The sequence below is a fragment of the Centroberyx gerrardi genome, chromosome 16 (genome assembly GCF_048128805.1).
Source record: "Centroberyx gerrardi isolate f3 chromosome 16, fCenGer3.hap1.cur.20231027, whole genome shotgun sequence".
Classification (NCBI taxonomy): domain Eukaryota; kingdom Metazoa; phylum Chordata; class Actinopteri; order Beryciformes; family Berycidae; genus Centroberyx; species Centroberyx gerrardi.
This window is the reverse complement of record NC_136012.1, coordinates 1,985,489-1,992,592: the sequence shown is the minus strand read 5'-3', so window position 1 is coordinate 1,992,592 and position 7,104 is coordinate 1,985,489. Positions and strand designations below refer to the sequence as shown.

General features: G+C 41.4%; 1 non-coding gene across 1 annotated transcript; it reads left to right on the top strand.

Moving 5' to 3' along the window:
- The first annotated feature begins 6,430 nt into the window (after positions 1-6,430).
- Positions 6,431-6,503, top strand: trnar-ucg (transfer RNA arginine (anticodon UCG)). Its single transcript has one exon. It is a non-coding gene; the product is annotated as a tRNA-Arg (tRNA).
- Positions 6,504-7,104: the final 601 nt, after the last annotated feature.

Below are 7,104 nucleotides of genomic sequence, written 5' to 3'. Positions count from 1 at the left end.
TATCCATTCAAATTCTGTGCCTTCAACTGCCAACTGGGAAGTGCCGGATGTCGAACCTTTTCACTAGCACTTGAACGCACCACACATTTGTGTATCTGAGGACCACACCTCTGTCAGATTTGTCTGAAAAATAAATAAACGTGACTGAATCCACACGTGGGATTTGTGAATGCAGGTTCGACAACTTGTAAATAAATGCAAAAAAAAAACTCACATGAAAAATAAACTTCCAACTTGTTTGACATTTATTCAAGTTGGGTGGTATTTATTTGTAGAATTGTTTGACACATTCAAATTGAGTGGCATTTGTTTGTGGACAGTATTTGTGATCATCCTTGTTTATTTACAAGTCATGATATACATTTGTGAAACATGCATTTATTTCTTTTTCAGACAAATCTGACTCCATACTGAAACACAAGAGAAAACAAGCAAGCACAAACATTATTCTGCTGTGAGAAGGTATAATTTCCCTTTTCATCACCTTCATCCTCTCCTCACATGCATTATTGGCCTGTTTTATATTTTTGTGTGTATGTGTGTGTGGGACAGAGAGAGGGTGTAAAATGCCTGTTGACTAATGTTTCATTTATTTCTGTGATGGATTAGATGTCAGCGTCTAGCCTCCTGATGCAAAATGTCCCGTTCTTCAATCATTTCTCCCCACCAAACACCAAAGTTCCCCCCTGCACCCTAAACCCATGAAACCCAACAGAGACATACTGGACACCAGGGCAAACTTTCAGCTTGAAGAACCTTAACATTCAGGAAACAAACCAAGTCATTATGCTGTAAAATAACTGAGGACGGAAAGTGTGTGTGTGTGTGTGTGTGTGTGTGGGTGGGTGGGTGTGGGGGGGCATCAAGCAAACAAATATTTTTCATCTGTCACTTTTTTTCATTTAAAGCCACTGCTAGGAATTCAATCATATCCAACCCCAATGTGGAACTAATGCTGTGGTGAAGAACCGATGGGGCTGCTCAAAGTGGACCTGGCCCATAACACCAAGCTTCAAGCATGAGACCATGATTAAAGATTAGACAAAAGCTTTTAGCCCAGATTTAATCCTTGTAGCCTTTATTTTCACAGTTGGGACTTGGTACAAAATTTAGTTAGGACTTGAGATAGTTTCCGTACGGAATCCTCCTGTACATGGCATTTCCGTTTTCAATGTTAGACCTGCAATAAGCAATATCAGACCTTATAACCAATCCTGAAACTAACGTGTGCTGTGGAGATTTCATTGAGACATAATGATATAAACCAATATCCACACAGGTGGGCCAGCAGTGTTGCTGTTTTCACCTCTTTTCTAAAGCTTGTTGTCAAATTCCAGTCCTGAACAAAGCTCCTCCTGGTTCATTCAGTAGCTTTTCATTTTTTTAAAACTAGCTTGTCTCCTCCCTCGCTGTTTAAAAGCGTCCCTCTCCCCCTCCCACTCCTGAAAAAATTATTGTAACGGCGGAATCGATAAAGTGAGCGAGTAAACTTGTTAAATTAGTAAACTTGCTGCCTACCTCTCACTTGTCATTGTGGGACACGTAACCTTCAGTGGGAGAAAAATGTGGCAAAGTGAGACTGGTAACCAGCGACACTTCTCCATAGGTACGTTTAGCTTAGCTATTAGCCTTTATGCTAGGATTGTCCTTTGGGGCCGTAGTCCAGTAGCTTTGCTGTGCTTTATTTACATATGTGTTGTGGTTTCTGTCACCCTCTAGTGGTCAGAAAATCACTTATTACAGCTTTAACAAGCTAGTGGGGGGTTAAATTAGCAGCTAAGCTAAGTATGCTGGCTACATTACAGTAAACCTTGCTATGTAGGCAACTGCACACTACAGTAATCAAATTGTAGCATGCAACAAAATATGTAAACTAATCTTATATAGCATGCAGACTGATCTTATATTGTTATCCTTACAAGCCTGACTAACGGCTAACTAAGTTAGACTAATTAGTACAGCTCTTTACAAATGTCTGTTCTGCAGCAGAGGAAAGGACATAATTTATCATTTCTCAAAGTACTAATTAATTGTTTAAATGTGTTATTGATCAAATCTATCTATCTCTCAAACTATTTTCTCTGCGCCAACATTTTTTTTTCCCTTACTGCGTGTGCTGCTGCTGAGAGGCCCACATACTACTGATTTGCACAACTTGGTGAGAGATTTTGTTTTATGTATTTGTAAAGATGTGAGCCTATTGTTTTGTATAATTTTGTATTGATAGACTGCAGTGTGAACATACTGTAATGTGAATATAAGACAATGGCAAATGATTTATTGCTGTTAAGTTAATAGATGCTGTGGTAGGACACTTTTTACACACACACACACACACACACACACACGCACACCGACAATTGGTACATTACCTGTGCCACTGGACTCTTCCCTTACACATACAGTCCAATTTGGTGTTAATGCCAATTGTTTATGCTGATAGTTAAGTATTTGACTAGTTATGTGGTTTTGATATTTGATTTTGGATATTTGAATTTTCTGCTGATACCTGTGAAGTGACATTGTCTAAGATCAGTATTGTGAAACTTTTGTTTTATGTATTTTTGTTTATTTTATGTTTTCAAATACAATCCAGCCGGCAAATATATTTCTACTTAACACCCTGTGTTGTGTGATTATTAAGCTCCCAATTTTTTCTGCTCTGCGGTCAAACCTCATCTTCTGATACACTGGCCCAGTATTTAATTATTAGACAACAACAGTATATGTGTTACACATGTTTAATTCATGTTAGTAAATGCATTAATTAACATTAGTTAATGAACACTTAATATACAGTGTTACCTTTCCATTTTAGCAGCCCTGTCAACAATGTAGCATCTTGATTCTGCTGGCTGTTTTGCCTCTTAAAGCTATTTCTATTTAGCAGCAAGCCCAGCAAGCACCACTGCTTTCTAATGCGTACCAGAGTGGCTGCAGCACCGTTTGCAATGAAGCACATTGCTGATGAACTGGTGAGATCAGTCTATAAAATAGCTTGTGAAAAATCATAATCCATATAATGTAACAGATGCATTTTATCCTCTCCTTATTCCTAGATCCAAAATTGTGTCTGATTTTTTCCCTACAATATCTCATTTTCTCTCTCGTAACATCATGCAGCTCTCAGACTGCAGTATCCTCTCCTTGAATAGCTCGACTGCTTTTCCCCCAGTGCAACTCCCTTACCAGCCAATAGAATCGCCTATCAAGCTCAAGCTTTCTCCTGATTGGATGGCAGTGACAACCTCTCTCTCTCTGTGTGTGTCTCTCCCGCTCTCTCTGTGTGAGAGGTGATGCTGGCTTGGTGAAGGCTCCTAGTGAATATCTAGCTCTAGGAGAGTGAGAGTGAGAATTTGGAGTGTGTGAAGAGGTTGGATATTATTGTTGTCTGCAGTCTGCAGCATGAGATTCAGATTCAGATGTTATCCCACAATAGGTTACCAAGGCTATCAAATAAAAATATTTTCTTGGTCTTGAGACATAATCCTTTGGGAGGATGTGTGTGTGTGTGTGTGTGTGTGTGTGTGTGTGTGTGTGTATTCATGGAGGATGTTCTGCACCAATAAGCTGATTCCCTAGAAGCCCACACAGTGGAGAGGAGTGGGCAGCCTGGGGTACAGTAGGATCTTATTACCATTCAGAAGCCATGGATTAACCGCCATCAAACACTTACCTATAAGGCTTTATTTAGCATGCAAATACATGGGAGGGAGGAGTAGTCAATGCATCAACATATCCTGGCCATCAATGGTTGCCCTTCATTTTCTCAAAAGATGTTTACAATTTACCATTTTTTTCATGCTGCTGAACCTCTACAGTTTCTAAGTCTCTAAGTTTTTCCATAAAGATCCTTGATTAACTTCCCACAGTGAAGGCCCCTATCAGCGATTCTGCATAGCAGTGCCTGTCAACTCCTATTTAGGAATGACCCGCTCTGTCTGGGCTGTTTTTATTAATGCTAATTTGGCAGGAGGCGACCTTCCTGATTGGATCATTTGTTATTTCCCGACTTTCTGTCAAAGGTTTCGTTTGCTGTGCCCTCTGTGGGTTAATGATGTGTGTGCTGGTGGCCGCGCGGAGGGTGGAGACGACTCATTTTACCATATTTGCGTGTGCTTGGCCTCATTTGCATGGCAGGAGGACACAAGCTTCTAAACAGCCTTCTTAACGGGAAGCGATGAGAGAATAGATGATTTGGGCCAATTACCCCGGCCCGTCCAAACGGCCATGAAACAGCAGCGGTTAAGATGTCATTAGGGGAGAGGAAGGTGTTAATTTACACAGAAGGGGGAGTATATGGGAGTATATTTCTGAAAGGTGCACTGCAACAGTCATTGATAATGGGTGAATAGTATACATTATTGCAATTTCATGTCACTGTTTTTCATTGGGACATTTCAGACATTTTGGATTCATTTTATACACATAAGAAAAAATCATTAATTATCCTTGTGAACACATTTCACTATTCTGAGGGACGTGAGGGAAGGTGAAAACATAATCCACATCCACTTCGGACATCGGGAAAACCGCCATGCACCTTTCCTGAGGATTAGTCCTCTTTCATCATTTACACACTGTGCTAGCGGCTGTAATAGGCTGTAATTATATGTGATTATGTCTAAATCTCCCTGGATATGAGGACCAAAAGCAATAACATCATTACACTAAATCGCACCATTTGAACCGCTGTTTGCGCTGCACATTTTGTTTGGGAGGTCTGCTAAAAATACTTTCTGCCTTTCTGTACGTATTGTAAAGGCATGTTGTCAAACCAGCCCACTCTGCCCTGCACACTATGGATACGATTCCCATCTTCTGATATGATTTTCATATCTATAATAGAGCTTGAATAGCAGCCGCGGCCTCCACAATGAGGCATGTGACAATATGTACGCTTGCCCTCTCTTTGGATAATTATGATCATTTAAATATTAACGTCACTCCCTTGTCTACATGATAGTGGGTCATGCTAGTGCCTTTGCATGCAGATGCCGTCAGATGAAAGACAAGAGAAATCCCATTTGTTCCACTCCCTGTGTAATGCCAAGGCTTTAGGAGAATCTGCCTGCTTGATTTCTGGACTGAGAAAGAGAAGCTGAATGTGAGATGTGCCTGGCCCAGATGGTAGCAACTGATATCCAGCATAGTCCTGCTTTACTGCTGCTGCTAAATTACTGATGGGCTTGGTTTATTTTCTGCTCTCTTTCTCTGTTCGCCTCTCTGTCTCCATCTGTCTTTGCATTTTTAGAGTTCATCTTTCTCTTTTCTCTGTGTTGAGTCAATCAGATGATCTAGAACAAGCACCTATCCTGTGCAGACCCACGGCGCGCCCTCTAGAGGCCATTTGAAGAAGCGCAGGCTGTCCCTGAGTGAGTGACTGAGTCAGTGACCTGAATTTGCCCCTTTCTGCCCCCGGCCACATGGCGCACCGTGGGAAAAATGTTGTGTTCGCTCTCAGAGATCTGGAGCTTTGGCTTGGAGACAGGGCACAAGTTTATACTTCAAGTCAAGTTCACCATGGGGAGAAACATAACTTTTTATACTATAAATAAACATGCACATGCTTGGCCTAAGGTTAAGCTAACCCTTTTCACACACAGACATTTAACCCATAGCTAACTCTTAGCCTAGGGCTAATGATTCACACAGCGTTCTTGCTAGCCCAGGGTTTACATGTCCGAATATTCTGTGGTAATAAAAACACATTAGCCCAGGAATGCTCCGCAGCGCAGCATTGCTTAGCAATGTTGTGTATGAGAACTTACTTGGTTGGACAACACACAAGTGACACTAAGTCTTCTAACCCTTTTCACACAGCCAACAGATAACCCTGGTTTTAAACAATTTTCTGGGTTAGGGTTTAACCCTGAAAAGTTGGGGATAACCCTGCTATGGAGCAGGGCCAGCTAGCCCTGTGCCAAAGTCAGGGTTATCCCACTTTGGAATTAGCCTGTGTGAAACGTTCATTAGCCCAGGGCTAAGTGCTGTGTGAAAAGCCCTATTGTTAGCTAAAACACCATTTTGAGCGGTCAGAGTATTTTTGATTTTCTCCCCCTCATCTTCATCATTCCTCATCAGCTAGTCGTTAATGCAAGTTCAAAAGCAATCTATTAAAATATCTATCTCATAGAGGCATGGCAACGAGATTGTTTGACTCCTGGGTTCGATGCACACATACTTCTGAACTCTGTTTTGATACAGCTAACAAACTACAAATGTTTCACATCATTAGTATAGTAGATCCTTAACCAATGTCCTTAACCATGGACAGTGGGAAAAGGGGGAATGTACAGTTGCTAATCAAGACAAACACTCACCCTTCTCAAGAACTCATCCAGCTGCAGGAACAAGCTGGATGCCACTGTTGCTTGGACTGCCCTTCCATCTATCCATATTGACATTCAGCACTGACCCTTATGTGGCAGGCCATGTGGCCTAATGGATAAGGCATCTGACTTCGGATCAGAAGATTGCAGGTTCGAGTCCTGCCGTGGTCATGTATTTGCCCACTTTCCCCACAGGAATCATTTAAGAATCGTCTAATCAGGGCAGACAGTCTGAAGGTCTCAGTCCAACCAATCACTACACCAGAGCCTTAATTTATAAAACTGTGCGAAGATTCCACACTGACCGCTAATGTGCACACAAAAGAGGGAAAGTACGCATGGACAAAAATAATCTATAAAACTATCTGTACGCACACCGGCACGCAATTCCCCCTTTATAAATTTCAATAATGTTGAAATGGCGTGCATGTGCACAAGCCTCATACTCCGTCCCCTTTACTCCCACAATGAACTATATATATATATATATATATAACTATAGATGCTTCATGAAACACCCTTAATGAATACTGATATGCATATGTAAATGTGCTCGTCATTCCATTGTCTGTGTGAGAAAATGACAAAGACTGAAAAGAGAAATTTCCCCAGTGGCCTCAGGTATCACCAACCAAAAAAAGTTTGTTGAGTGGCAACATGTCACAACAGCAGTTAATGCTGTCAGAGTGTCAGTGCCACTGGTGGGGTTAAGGGGACACCCAAGCTCTTTCCCCATGGTGGATGTCTCCCCATGATAATCAGGGAATCCCTA